The sequence below is a fragment of the Microcebus murinus genome, chromosome 13 (assembly GCF_040939455.1).
Source record: "Microcebus murinus isolate Inina chromosome 13, M.murinus_Inina_mat1.0, whole genome shotgun sequence".
NCBI classification, from domain to species: domain Eukaryota; kingdom Metazoa; phylum Chordata; class Mammalia; order Primates; family Cheirogaleidae; genus Microcebus; species Microcebus murinus.
Window position 1 is genome coordinate 47361818 of NC_134116.1, and position 15076 is coordinate 47376893.

The 15076-nt window shown below is 33.3% G+C and overlaps 1 long non-coding RNA gene across 1 annotated transcript in view; it reads left to right on the plus strand.

The window, feature by feature from the left end:
- The window catches only part of LOC105863045 (uncharacterized), a 29700-nt gene extending 20268 nt beyond the window's left edge, over positions 1-9432 (plus strand). The window contains exon 4 of the long non-coding RNA XR_001150339.2: positions 8946-9432. This is a non-coding gene — a long non-coding RNA (uncharacterized LOC105863045). The remainder of the gene's footprint in view (positions 1-8945) is intronic.
- The last annotated feature ends 5644 nt before the right edge of the window (positions 9433-15076 follow it).

The following is a 15076-nucleotide window of genomic DNA, read 5'->3' on the forward strand; positions in this document are numbered from 1 at the left end:
CTTTTGAAAGTATTGCATGAAGTTGTTCTGTTCGGTTGAAGGCTAATTCATGCTGCTGATCAGTTATAGTTCTTAAATAAGGCAGTTGTTTATATTTTGAACATTGTTGTGTTCTAAGCATCCTACAACTTCAAAAATGCATTCTTTCATAATATCTACGTCATTGAATGGCTTCCCTTTTTCCCATTTATACAAACTATTATACTTTATAAGTTACTTCAGTGGCATTATTTGCAGTGGATCTTATTGCTGCTTGAAACAATTGTCTTTGCTTTTGCTTTTCATATTTTAATTTCTACATTATAACCTTTCATGCCTCCTCCTCTAATTTAAAATATTTGTGTTCCTTATGAGTGTTATAATGCTGATGAGCATTGAGTTTCTTTAATGTTGATACTGCAGTGTCACAAAGCAAGCAAATCATCTTATGTTTAGCAGAAACAAGATAATATTGCAATTCCCAATCAACGTTAAAAAAATCTTTTTTCTTTCTTCAGTGTTCTCTTGGTCTTCTTTGACATAATGGGCTTTTAAGCAGACAGAATTAAAAAGTACTATTGAATTGTGCAACTCTTCACAAACTCCACTTCAAACAGAAACAGAGTGCACCTTTGTCAAAAGCTCCTAACAGACTGGTGTACTCGACCCCCATAAACTCACTTCAAGCAGCATTGTACAGTCATGGCTCCAGTTAGGTGGGGGAAGTTAAAATTAAATCATGAGCATAGCAGCCATCAATTTTAGCTGTTATGGCTTACTAATGTTCTAATCATACTGATAAATCTGGGAGAATTATTTCTTTGAAAGTTATTTTATTCTTTGCTATTTTGAATACATTCCTTTTAAAAATAAAATAAAAAGATAAAAGATAAACAAAACCATATTAATAAAAACAAAAGGATTTGTTCTGTAAAAATTGTATTCAGTCAAAAAGCCATACTTAAGGACCTGAAATGCCACAGTTTTTCCACTTGTGTTAGGGCTTAGATAAAGTTATTTTGAGAAATTTATTTGCATCTAAAATCTGATCAATAAATATTTAATGAATTAGTAGATTAATGAAATTGACTCAGGTAAGATTGAGGCATCTAATCCTTGTTTTAATGATATTTTTCTGGTTAAGAATAGCACTGTCCAATTGACTTCCTAATTCTTTGTTTATCATCTATGAAAAAATAAATAGTACCTATGACTTTTTATTGCCCAGCAATACTATAAGCATTTCTCTGTAAAGATATGACAAAGGAATTTGAAAATTCTAGAACTGTACAAATTTAATGTGGTGATATTTTATGTGTCACTACTAAATGTCAAATTGTAAACATATATGATCCTTACATATAATTAATATAGATGCCATCAAGAAGAATTTAGCAGGCTACATGACCTTAATATAGCTTCCTAGTCCTGAGTCCTAAAATATTATCTTATCTAATCATTTTTTAATCAGACTGCAGTGGATTCAGTCAGATTTATTCAACTATCCTGACAATCAATAATGTCAAAACTCAGAACTATGGCTTATTCATTATCAACTGAAGCAAGATATCCCTTCAAATTAAATGTGATGGGATTTGCTCAGATATATGAAAATAAAAGATTATGATTACCCATCCCCTTGTTCTTTAATTCAGCTTCAGATCTGAAGATTTACAAAATGCTTATTTCTTTCTTTTAACCAGTGATTTTACTATTTTTATTTTGTGTAAAATATGTGAAAAATTGCATGGAATGAGAAAATAGTATGAAAATTAAAGCTCTAAATAGCATTTCTTCCCCGTGAGCTCAAGGAAACCAACGCCATGGCTATATCAAAAAGATAGCAGGTGTTTCTTTTTATAACAATTTATATTCAAAATGTAAATTTCATATTTTTTGAAAGTAGTTATTTTTTTTTGTCCAGTGTTGATTTGGAATTCCTGTAGTTTTGCTTGAAGAAAATTAGCTTGTTCAGCTTGACCAAACTACAAATAAGTGGTAGCATGATATCCATCCACAGGTATTTGAAAGAAGTAAACAAAAAGAAATGAGGAAATACATGAAGGCTAAAAAACATTACACTGATATTAGGGATAAAACTGATAATAAAGTTTCAGATAAAAAGAATATTAAGAATTTCATTTTGTACTAAATAACATATATTTTGTTCTTTGACTTATAATGGTATGAATTTAAATAATTCACAAATACCTATTGAGCTCATTTTTCCTAATCTCTACAAATGTACAGTGTAACAAGTTAAATTATATTTTTAAAATAACATCTAAGAGGAATGTCTTGCTCTTATATTGTAATATTCTGAAGTACTTGTGTGACCTATTATTTAATTATTCAAAGTAAGACAAAAATACAATTTTAAATTACAGAGAAATTAATTGTATAGTGTTATAGTTAACTTGTTGTATATTCTTAAAATTTTATATTCATTGAAAATATGATTTTTCTCCTCACTTCTCTTTCCACAACTCATCTTTAACCTTTAAGCAGGGTTTTCTCATTCTTTGGAAGGATAGAGAGAGATGGATTTACCTTGTGATTTGTGGCACATCAAAGCCCAGTCTGGCCATAAAGCCACGGATATATAATATACTTTATCCTTTTCCTCTTTCCAAGGAGTATAAAACTGAGCACAAAATTGGACAAATAGAGGTTAACTAAATGACAATGGCCAAAGAAGAGTGTGCCTGAGACCAGAATTTCTCCCCTGAAATTCCTGGACCCCTTTTGTTTATGTAAGACTAGATAAAGTCTGTTCCAAAAGAAGTGTTATAGCCATTAGCCAATTATTTATTAACTTGTTGCTGTTAACTGATGGTGTTTCTATATGAACAAACTGAGACTACCTGTGCTATACTTCTCATTTTGTTTTTACAAATCTAATTGTAACTGCCCCAACTCAGAGCACCTCTCTAATGTGGTTTGGAAGTGTATTTCCTGAGTTGTAATCCTCAAATTTGGCCCAAAGAAACTCTGTAGTTAAATTAATTTTGCCTCCATTTTTTTCCCTTTAAATAGACAAAACTATACCCTAGTCTTTATACATGTTTTATATGACAAACAATAAGTTTTTTATTTGGAGGTAATGCAAATAACTCACAGATCAAACAATTTAATGAGATAAAGGGGTAGTAATGAAACACAAGAAAATATTAAAGGAAATATCTGAAATCTTTTAATAAAAGATGGAAGCAAATCAAGAGTTATGGAGGGAAATTTCTACCAGAAGTTGGGAAGGAAAATCTGAGAATAAGCAGAATCAATCAAGAGTAATTTCCTAATAACCTTAAGTGTTAATAGTAGGACTTAGGCAAGGATTCTAGAAAAGAAATAAGTTCAAAACTTTCTACACATAGACATCATCTTGTTTGTCTTAAAATAAATTACTATACAAAAATTAATGGTTTAGGCATATATTTTCCCTAGGCAAAAACTTTGCTATGGCAACATAATGTACACATAACTAGCTAGCAAATCAAGGGTTGACAACACAATGGAAAGCTGAAACTTCCAATTTAAGCTCTTCTAACTACATTTCTGGGACAGCTTTGAATCCCTAACAGTACTCTTAATATCAGATGATAGAAAGAGTAAGTTAGAAACACGTTTTATGTGTACCTTTCCACAGACATTGAAATTAGTGGAAGAAATTGTATCTACAGCTAGGATTAAAAGACAAAAACCAAAATGTTTTCATAAACCTTTGACCATAAGTTTCTGTTTTTGTGCTCTAATTACTTGGTATTTTATTAATTCTAATTTACTGACACCTTTTTGTTGTTGTTGTGTAAGCATGTCTACATTTTTACCTAATTAAGAACCTTAAACACAGGTGTTTTTGTTGAAAACTCAGGATATTTAGCTATTATCATTAGATCAACAATATTAAATTTACCTTACTTATCAAAAATCATACGAACACAAATCATTTTTTCTTTGGCTGGGTTTATAGTTTTATAAACTTTGTGTCAAACCGTGACATTTTAAAAACATAAAAATGTCCAGAAAACCCAGGCAAAAAATGTATTCTGATAATTGGAAAACATTTTTTAATTTTTTTTTTATTTCAGCATATTACAGAGGTACAAAGGTTTAGGTTACATATATTGCTTTTGCCCCATCCAAGTCAAAGTTTCAAACGTGTCCATCCCTTAGATGGTGTGCACCACACCCATTAGGTGTGAATATACCCATTCCCTCCTCCTTGCTCCCATCTGCCCAACACCTGATGAATGTTATTATTATATGTGCACTTAAGTGTTGCTCAGTTAATACTAATTTGATGGTGAGTACATGCAGTGCTTGTATTTCCATTCTTATGATACTTCACTTAGTAGAATGGGCTCCAGCTCTATCCAGGATAATTCAAGAGATGCTATATCACCATTGTTTTTTTTGTGTGTGTGTGTGGCTGAGTAGAACTCCATGGTATACATATACTACATTTTATTAATCCACTCATGTATTTATGATCACTTGTGTTGTTTCCATATCTTTGCAATTGTGAATTGTGCTGCTATAAACATTCTAGTGCAGATGTCTTTTTTATAGAATGTCTTTTGTTCTTTTGGGTGGATGCCCAGTAATGGAATTGCTGAATCAAATGGTAGTTCTACTTGTAGCTCTCTGAGGGATCTCCATATTACTTTCCACAAAGGTTGTATTAGTCTGCAGTCTCACCAACAGTGTATGAGTGTTCCTATCTGTCCTCATCTACACCAACATTTATTGTTTTAGGACTTTTGATAAAGGCCATTCTAACTGGAGATATGTGAAATATCCTTGTGGTTTTGCTTTACATTTCCCTTGATGATTAGAGATGTTGAGCATTTTTCATATGTTTCTTGGCCATTAGCCCGAAAACATTTTTATTCTAACTTTTTAAATAATCCAGCTTTTAAATCAAAATTACTAAATTCACATGAACTAGAAAAGCATTTGGGTCTGTTTAATTTATGAGGACTCCATTATATATAAGCCAGTCCAGAACCATGTAGGCATAAACATATAATACATCAACAGACCAAAAAAAAAAAAAAAATCTAAACAAATACACTCATTACACACACACACACACACACACACACACACACACACACACACAGTTCCAATGGATTTTACCTCAGAACTTTAGCCATAAGATAGTAATATAAACTCACCAGTTTGTAAAACACAACTGCATCCAAATTTCTTCTGACAAAACTGGAACTTGTTCACATGATTAAACTTTAATTGCTCTGATAGGTAACTTAATTATTCCTGTGGATCAAAGTTTTGATAAAACTGCTTTCATGGTAGTTAGACTTTTTTTTGAGACAGAGTCTCCCTCTGTCACCCTGATACCAAGGATGTACCTCCCCAAAAGGAAACTATAAGTCAATAACCCTGATGAACATAGATGGCAAAAACCTCAACAAAATACTAGCAAACTGAATAATATTACATTAAAAAGATAATGTGCCATGATAAAGTAAGATGTATTTCTGGGATGCAAAGATAGTTCAACGTATGCAAATCAATAAATGTAGTACATCACATAAACAGAATGAAAGATAACCACCATATGATTACCTCAATAGACACAGAAATAACATTTGATAAAATTTGGCATCATTTTATGAAATGAACTCTCAATAGATTAAGCATGGAAGGAAAATATTTCAACATAATAATGGCTATATATCACAAATCCACAGATAACATCATACTGAATGGGAAAAGCTGAAATCCTTTCCTCTAAGGACTGGAACAAGACAAAGATGCCCACTATTACCACTTTTATTCAATAAGGTACTGGAAATCCTAGACAGAGCAATCAGGCAAAAAAACAAAATAAAAGGCATACACATTGGAAAAGACAAAGTCAAACTGTCCCTCTTTAGAAAGGATAGGATCTTATATCTATTATAGAAAAATCTAAAGACTTTACAAAAAAAATCTTAGTTTTGATATATAAATTCAGTAAAGTTTCAGGATATAAAATTAACACAAAAAAACAGTAATGTTTCTATATGCCAATAATGAATTGGCTGAGAAAGAAATCAAGAAGACAATCTCATTTAAAACAGCAACAGAAAAGTAAAATACCTAGGAATAAATTTAACCAAGGAAGTGAAAGACCTCTACAATGAAAACTATAAAACACTGATAAAAGAAGTTACAGAGGACATAAACAAATGGAAAGATATTTTATGCTCATGGATCAAAAAAATTAACATCATTAAAATGACCACACTATCCAAACAATCTATAGATTTAATATAGTCTTTATCAAAACACTTATGCCATTTTTCATGGAAATAGAAAAATCAATCCTGAAATTAATAGGGAACCAAGAGAAAGCCTCAATAGCCAAAGTAATCCTGAGGAAAAAGAACAAAGCTGTAGGCAACACAATACCCTACTTCAAAATATATTACAAGGTTATAGTAACATAAGCAGCATGGTATTTGTATAAACATAAACACATAGACCAATGGAAATGAATAGAGAATTCAGATATAAAGCTAAATGTTTATAGTAAGCTAAGTATTTATTTATTTATAGTCAATTTTGTAGATTTAAGATCAATTTGATTTTTGACAAAAACACCAAGAACATACATTGGAGAAAGGGCACTATCTTAAATAAATGGTGCTTGGAAAATTGGATATCCACATGTAGAAGAAATGAAACTGAACTCTATCTCTCACCATATAAACAAATCTGCTAAAATGGATTAAAAACTTAAATATAAGATCCCAAACTATAAAATTACTAAAAGAAAACATAGGGTAAACATTTCAGAACATTAGTCTAGGGAAAGAGTTTATGGCTAAGACCTCAAGGGCACAGGCACAAAAACAGAAATAGGTAAATGGGACTACACTATTCTGAAAAGATTCTTCACAGCAAAGGAAATCAACAGAGTACAAGGACAACCTATTGCATGGAGGAAAATATTTTCAAATTATTCATTGAACAAGGGACAATTATCCAGTATATGCAAGGAACACAACTCAACACCAAAAAACCAAATAATCCCATTAAAAATGGGCAAAGAACATGAATAGACATTTCCTAAAAGAAGACATACAAATGGTTAACAAGTATATGAAGAAAATGCTAAGCATCACTAATTATCAGCAAATGAAAATCAAAACCACAATGAGATATCATTTTACCCGAGTTAAAATGGCTAGAATTAAAAAGATAAAAAATTACATTTATTGGCAAGGATGTAGAAAAAAGGGAACTCTTTTTATACACTCTTTTTGGGAATGTAAATTAATACAGCCACTTTGAAAAACAGTATGGAGATTTTTCATAAAACTTAAAAGAGAACTGCCATATGATTCAGTATTCCTACTACTAGGTATTTATACAAAAGAAAAGAAATCAGTACATCAAAAGGTTGCATGCACCCTCATGTTTATTACAGCTATATTCACAATAGTATCAAAGATACACCAACACAAAAATGGATAAAGAAAATGTAGCATATGCACACAATGGAATAGCATTTGGCCATAGAAAAGAATTAAATACTGTCATTTGCAGCAACATGGATGGAACCAGAGGATATTATGTTAAGTGAAATAAACCAGGCACAGAAAGACAAATATTGCATTTTTCACTTTCATGTGGGAGCTTGAAATGTCGATCTCATGGAAGTAGAGAGTAGAATGATAGATACCAGAGACTGAGAAGGATGTGAAGATGGTGGTAGGGGATGAGGGGTGGTTGTTAGTAGGTATGAATGTATAGTTAAATAGGAATAAGTTCTATTATTCAATAGAGTATGGTGACTATAGCTAACAACAATGCATTATATCTTTCAAAATAGCTAGAAGATAGGACTTGAAATAGTTCTAAGACATAAAAATGATAAATAGTTAGGTGATGGATACCCTTTATATCCTGACTTGATCATTACACATTCTATTCATGTAAAAAAAAGTCACATGTATTCCATACATATGTAAAAATGCTATGTATCAATTAAAAAGTGAAAAGAAAGAAAGAAGGAAGGAAGGAAGGGAAAAAAAGAAAAGAAAGAAAGAAACCAATGAATTCATAATCAAAATATTCCTTACTTAACTAGGATGTCTGTATGCATTTTTGTTATGGTTGGCTATTAGGAAAAAAAGTTGTGAATCACCCATTTTTACAAATTCATCTCAGATTAATAAAGAAGTCACTTTTCTAATGAGTCATTTGTTGATTTTTCTCAACAAGCAATACTCACCTGCTCTTCTAGATTTACCCATGTAAGCATCAGAGACATCAAAGTAATCAGGAACAGCAATTGCTTGCTGTGTGAATCACAGTAATCAAGCCACAAAGAAGGAGAAGAGAAACATGGCTTTTATTTAAATATATGCTGCTCCTAATTATCCTGGGTTTCTAGAACCAAGTGCAAGCTCTTTAGCCAAGACAGTATAGCCCACCATGTCTCTGGACAATTTCAGAATTATCCATTCCAAACGTTTATGTGAGCCTTTGACATAGGTGAAAAGGGACATGGCGGATAGAAAAATCCCTATTTTTTAGTTTCCCTGATGGACTATTTCAAAAGTTGAAACTGACACATCTGTCAATTTTTATGAAAGGCAATTTTTCTACAGCTGTCAGTGAACTTTAGCAGGAGCCAATAAGAGAACATGCAGAGAAACTGATAGAAAAATGGTAGCAATGGTAGATTGTTAGTCGGCATAACAATCATGGGCTATAGTGTTTGTGTTTGTTGGTTTGAATGAAAATTGACACACATTACACTAGAGTCAAAGCCTACCAATAATGTAATAAATCTCTGCCTGAGCGACAATAAAAGTTTAGATTAGTTTAAAATGAAATCTTTCATTGAATCACACCAGCAGTTTAAAGTTGTCATCTGTACAGTAAATGTTATGGTCCTTCAGCAGATCTGCTTTGTAGGGCCAATGTACTCACATGTGGTTTCTCAACAGGAATTGCTGTCCAGCACGGGACATCACAGTGCCTGATTGATGTGGGGATACAAAGGCCTGACGCTGGTGCCTCAATTAGGAAAACTTTGAATGATCAGCTCAAACCCAAGAGGAGGAGCTGAAGGGCCTCCCTTGCAATCACATTGTAGAGAATGCTCAACCCAATGCTACCATGGCCAGATTTGTATGTCAACTTGGCTTAACTATGGTCCCCAGTAATTCAGATCCTAATCTTAGTGTTACTGTGAAGGTATTTTGTAGATATGATTAAAGTCCATAATCAATTAGATTTAAGAAAAAGACAATTTTAGATAATCTGCTTGGGTCTGATTCAATTAGTTGAGAGGTGTTCAGAGCAGAACTGAAACTTCCTGATGAAGAAAACATTTTGATTTTAGAAAACAGCTTCATCCCATGGTGACAATTACAGCTGCCTTTGCTTACAGACTCTGCCTTATGGATTTCAGATTTGACTAGCCAACCAATAAATGTCTTAATTCATACCTCCTGTGTGTTCTGTTTCTCTGGTTGAACCCTGCTGGACACAGTCCCTCATTTCTTCACAAGTGTATCTCTCTAGAGCACTCCCGGAACATTGTTTGCACATAACTCCAGGGAACACAGTCTAAAACAGTGTGCTTTAACCATTCAATTTTCTTCATCAGATCTGTCCAATTCAATGAACCAATTGCTTGGACCAAAAAGTTCTATCAATAAGCTCTATTGAGCAAGTTCATTTTAGAACCACCCCTGAGTAAAATGGCAGTTCATTTAGGCACATGTAATATTTTTTTCATGTGACTTTCACCCCTTTTGGTTTTTTTTAAGCCAGGTACTTGTTTGATTTCATCTCTTTCAAAACTAATGGTCAAATTCTTTCTTCATCCTAATTTTATCTTCTTTTATGGCAGTTTCCCCATAAGTTACAGTACTTTTGAGTGATCACCTTCAATGAAATCCTTCCTGCCCCTCAAAACTATTAATACTTGGTTAACCCAATTTAACTCCCTTTTAAAATTTTTTACAGCGACTCTTTCAAATTGTTCAAATTACTCTCCAACTTTCTATTCCCTTCTCTCTGAGAAGGACTTTTTCTTTACCACTTTTTAAATGGAAATAGAAATCATCAAATAGGGCTCACTCATAGTTATATCAGCACACCTATAGAAATCTTGTGACCTTTTTTCATTTCTGTCATGATGAAAAAACAAAGAACATTTCTCTCATATTGACAAGTATAGGAATTCCTATCCTTTGTTCTCTGGTTCCTGTTTCTTTTGCCTTGCTTGGGGACCCTGACCCCATCCATTATTCTCTTTCCCTGTAGAATAAATCCTTATATCTTAAAAACTATTATAATAATCTCTGTATTTCACAGTCATTTCTATTGTACCACCCTCAAACTTCATAAAAGAGTTGTGTCCATTAGCTACTCATCCTTTCTTAATACTTTTTGGATTATACCTTGGGCACTAGACTGAATGGCCTCAATTTTAAAGATCACTAATTACCTTACTAGAATCAAACACTTTTCAGTCCTTAGTGTTTGATATACTTAAGCACACTTGTCATAAAATAATTTATTATGTAGGCTTCTTTTCATTGTATTTATGAATTACCTTTGTCTTCTGAAATTGCTCCTATGCAGAATTCTTCTCTTACACATTCATTCAAACCCTTATCTCAGTATTCTATTTGAGGTTACTTCTTGTCTTAATCACATACTTTCACTGGATGAAGATAATATTATTAGTTTCAAGTACAATCTGTTTACTGTTAATAAAATCCAGCCAAAATATCTCCCTAAATTTGAGGCCAACTATGTACAGCCTACTGGATGTACTAATAAGGTAAATAACAACTTTTTCCCCAGAAAATATGTTTTCGAGTTGTGTATTTTTTTTCTCAGTACTTGCAAAATTCTGTCCAGTCAATTGTCCTGGCTGAACACCTGGGATTCCTTCCTAACATGTCCCATTTTCTCAGCACTCTCCTATGTAATCAAAATAGTCCTTATTAATAAGGAGAATCATTTATGGGGCCCCATGTGTTCCCAGAAGTAATTTCTTTATTTTCTATGACTGGCCCATCTTTATCTGTGGCAACCTCTGGTGTTAGAAAAATTACTTCAACTTGGCAGTTAGGATATCTCCACATTTTATGGCTTTAAAAATTTTTAATTAAATGTCAGTGGTGAGTTTTCTTTCTCCAGTGGTTTTGCCTAACCCCTTCCTAGGATGGTATCTGGGAGAAAAGAGAAACATGGAACTGAGGAAGGAATCTTTTACCTAACTACTGCCCTCTAGATATATGAGTATCCATAGTGTAAAATGTTGACCCAGTCTTATCTATGGATATCCTGTTTTGGTATATACAAAGAACATGTGGTTGATTGATCTACTCACTGCTCTCTGCTGCTGAATTCCATGACTCTGAAAGAGTATCTTTTCATGAGTTTCCTCTATTTTGCAGCCTTCTTCTTCCTATATAAGACATGTCCAAGATCTACTCTAATTCATTAGTTCTTTCAGAACCTCTGTATCTATTCATCCACCCCCACATACATTCCAAGAGCCCAAACATTCTCAAACCTTGCTGTATGTTATGTGACTCTGTTATGCTATTTTGGTTCCTCCTTCAGCCATCATTAAATTAGTTCAATGGTTCTCAACCAAAGTTGATTTACTCATCAGAGGACATTTGAAAATGCCAACAGGCATTTATGATTGTCATGGCTAGAGCATGGTGCTACTGGTATTGAGTTGGTAGAAGCCAAAGATACAGCTAAACATACTACAATGTAAAAGTCAGCACCTTAGGAAAAAGAATATGTGGCCAAAAATGTTATTAATAGTGCCCGGGTTGAAAAATTCTGCTTTAGGGTGTTTGTACTATGTAGGACTGGCATTATACCAAATGCTGTCCTTCTCTGAGAAACTTCTAGACTACCCAGGCTGCCTTAGAGTAAATGGGGAAACTAGTCCCAATATTCTTCACTGATTGACCTAAACCTAATTAAAATTTCCTATCAGCTTATGTTTTTCTCTACCTCTTCACTCCAGTGGAACTCCTGCAGTTCTCTTCAATATTTTGTATTACTTTTTAACAAAGCCAAACCTTCAGGCCTATTGTTTGGCTATCAAATTTAGGATTTGACCTTGAACTTCAAAATTTAACAACTCTTTCTTTGATTTAGGTATTCCGTCTCACTCCACTCACTTGGCTGCAACCACTAGTGTCTCACGGGTCTCATGCACTTCAAGTCCACTTATGATGAGCCAGCACAGCCACAGGAATTGCCCAAGGACTGCAGCCTTTGTGGCAAGACTGCCTTACAAATTTCATCCAGGCCCCAGGCCATTTTTTTCAGCTGGTGGTGGGGCTAGCTGAAACTTGGGTTTAAGAGCAGATTTCCCTCTGGCTGGGCTGGTCTAAATGCTCCCTCCATGAGCTCTGGCAGAATTCTGCTCTGTGCTGTGTTTCCCTGTGACAGTGTGGCCCTGGGTTCCAACGCACAGTCCCGTAGTCACTTCATTCTCCCTCTCTCAGGCACACAGATTCTCTCTCCAATGGGGAAGGGCTAGTGTAGGCAATGCAAGACTATTTTTTCTGCCCTCTTCAGTGCCTTCCTCCTTGATGCAATGTTAAACCCAGGTACTATAATAGCTCATCTGATTTTTGGTTCTTCTGAAGGTGCTTCCTTGCATGGATAGTTGTTGAATTTAGTATTTGTGAGGAGGGACAGTTGCTGGAGGTTTCTATTTTGGCCATCTTTCCCCACTTGAATCCAGATTGTCTCTTTGGAAAATATTTCTTGCCCATTGTTGAGTCTCAGTATGTTTTTACTTAAATAGTTATTCCCACACATGGCTTTCCCACTAATGCCAAAGTATCTTTATTATTACAAACATTTTCACAAACTTTAGACTCTCTTTTGATAGGTGGACCACAGAATTCACAATCATTCAGATGGGTTATATTTCAGTTTCTTATCAATCTAAATTATTTAATTGTTCAAATTTATTTAATAAATAGTTTCAAAATTTCACACATAAACCTAGGTATCTTATAGTCAAAAGAGATAAATTCATCAATAAATTGATTTCTGGAATTAGAGAATGTTGATGATTACTTAAAGTTATTCAAATAAAGAATATCTGATTTTATATCAGCAAAACAATTTCTTTTTTTTTCCAAACAAAATATTTTGAGAAACTAGGTTTTTGGGGACTGGAACATCTCAAGTGACCCCTGGAAGTTGGACCTCCTGGTCATCATGAAGCAATGCAGCCTCAACTGGTAGCTGCTGTAGGCTCTCTTTCTTGCCCACAGATGAGCAGCAGTCAGTGACTGTCAGTAATCACCAACTACTGAGTTTTTATGGTAAATAAAATCAAGTGTTTTGCGAATACCTATAGAAGCTCCTGTAAGCAGATTAAAAACTACTGAATTAATCTAAATTCTGTATTTTATAAGATAAGGTATTAAGACATATGTATGATGAATTGACTTATTAAAGATTAAAGTATAACAGCAGGACTCTTTCCACCATATTATTCAGCATATCCTTTGACAGTCGCTGCATGATTACTATGCTAAGAGAATTATGAGTTATAAGATATTTAGTATAGAGAGATAAAATACAGGTCTACATGATATTTTTCTTATGTCACATATATTCTTATGTTTTTAGGGGGCTAATAAATACCACTGAACTCTGATGCTAGGAGAAATATTACTTTCTGCCATTGTGGTTATTTCATAAAATCTCATGAAGAAATCTGTTCTTTGTGGTATATTCTCCTTTAACTACTTCGGAAAGATTTGAATCTTACTGAAAAAGTAATCAACCTATAATACTCCTAGTTCCTGATTGGACAAGGTATCAACTTATTTAAATAGAAAGTTTATATTGTAAGAGGAGAGAGATAAATCTTTCCTAACTAGAAATATTGAATTGAAAACAAGTGGGATTCAATAAAAAGAAGTATTTTTCTATAAAGAGTTAAATTATTTCTAACAGTTTTTTGCTATATGTCTTTTTTCATTTATTGTCATTATGTATATTGAAAATGTTGCACTTTTTGTGTAAATTGATGAAACAATGCACAAAATAAAAATTGAAAGAAGGGCAACCATAGCAAAAGCTTAGCATTAGCTGCAAGCTATTTCCCACCTTAAGATGTAGTTATAACATTTTCAAATCAAACTTCTATGTTTACTGTGCTGTGCTTGGCTTCTCACCCTTTGCAATTTACTTTTAGATATTCAGCCTTGATATATTTATCTGTAGCCACTAACCATCTCATGATTCTTACTTCATATCATAAATTTCTCAAGTACATTAGAGAGTTCAAGAGAAAATGGCAAGTCTTAGGAAAAAGGATCTAGGCTATGATATATATTTTAAAAAACAAAACTCAAAACCTAACATAATACAATTTACCCAAGTTTTATATTGTTTTTCTTTAACAACCTTGCCAGTAACCTTTAAAATTCAGTTACAAAGTGATAATATGTGGCCTTTTTCTGTATCATCAGTGAGCATGTCATGCATAATCTATCTATGGAATATACCATGCACCCTTCTTAATGACTCCAAAGAAGAAGTTGTTTGGTATAAAACAAACTGAAATAAAAGCCTCTGGCAAAATGTTGATGCTTTGATCACAGCTCATGTGAGAAATAAGCACTACTAGTGGTTTATGACAGTCCCACAAGAAAACTTTACATGGCATATGAAATATAAATGTAAAAATGACAAGGAACCTAAGTTAAAGGACATTGAACATGAGTACCATATTTTCAAAGTTTGTTTGCCTATACCTTTCCTGTCATACCTAGCTGGAGTAATATTTGATGAGCAGAAAAAGAAAATATGTAAATATAACATTGCTTTTGGTGGGTGACATTAATACAACTAATAAGCACACTAACATTAACGCAAGACGATCTAAATGGGCTATCCAATCAAAATCAGTATATTAAGAATTTACTGTTAAATTGTATTGCCTTTTGTTCATATCATTTTTCTTTCCTTTTCATATTCTTAAATTTATTTATACTTCCACCCTCAACGCTTCACCCTCCTACATGAAATCCACAAGAAGTAGTATTATAATGGATTCATG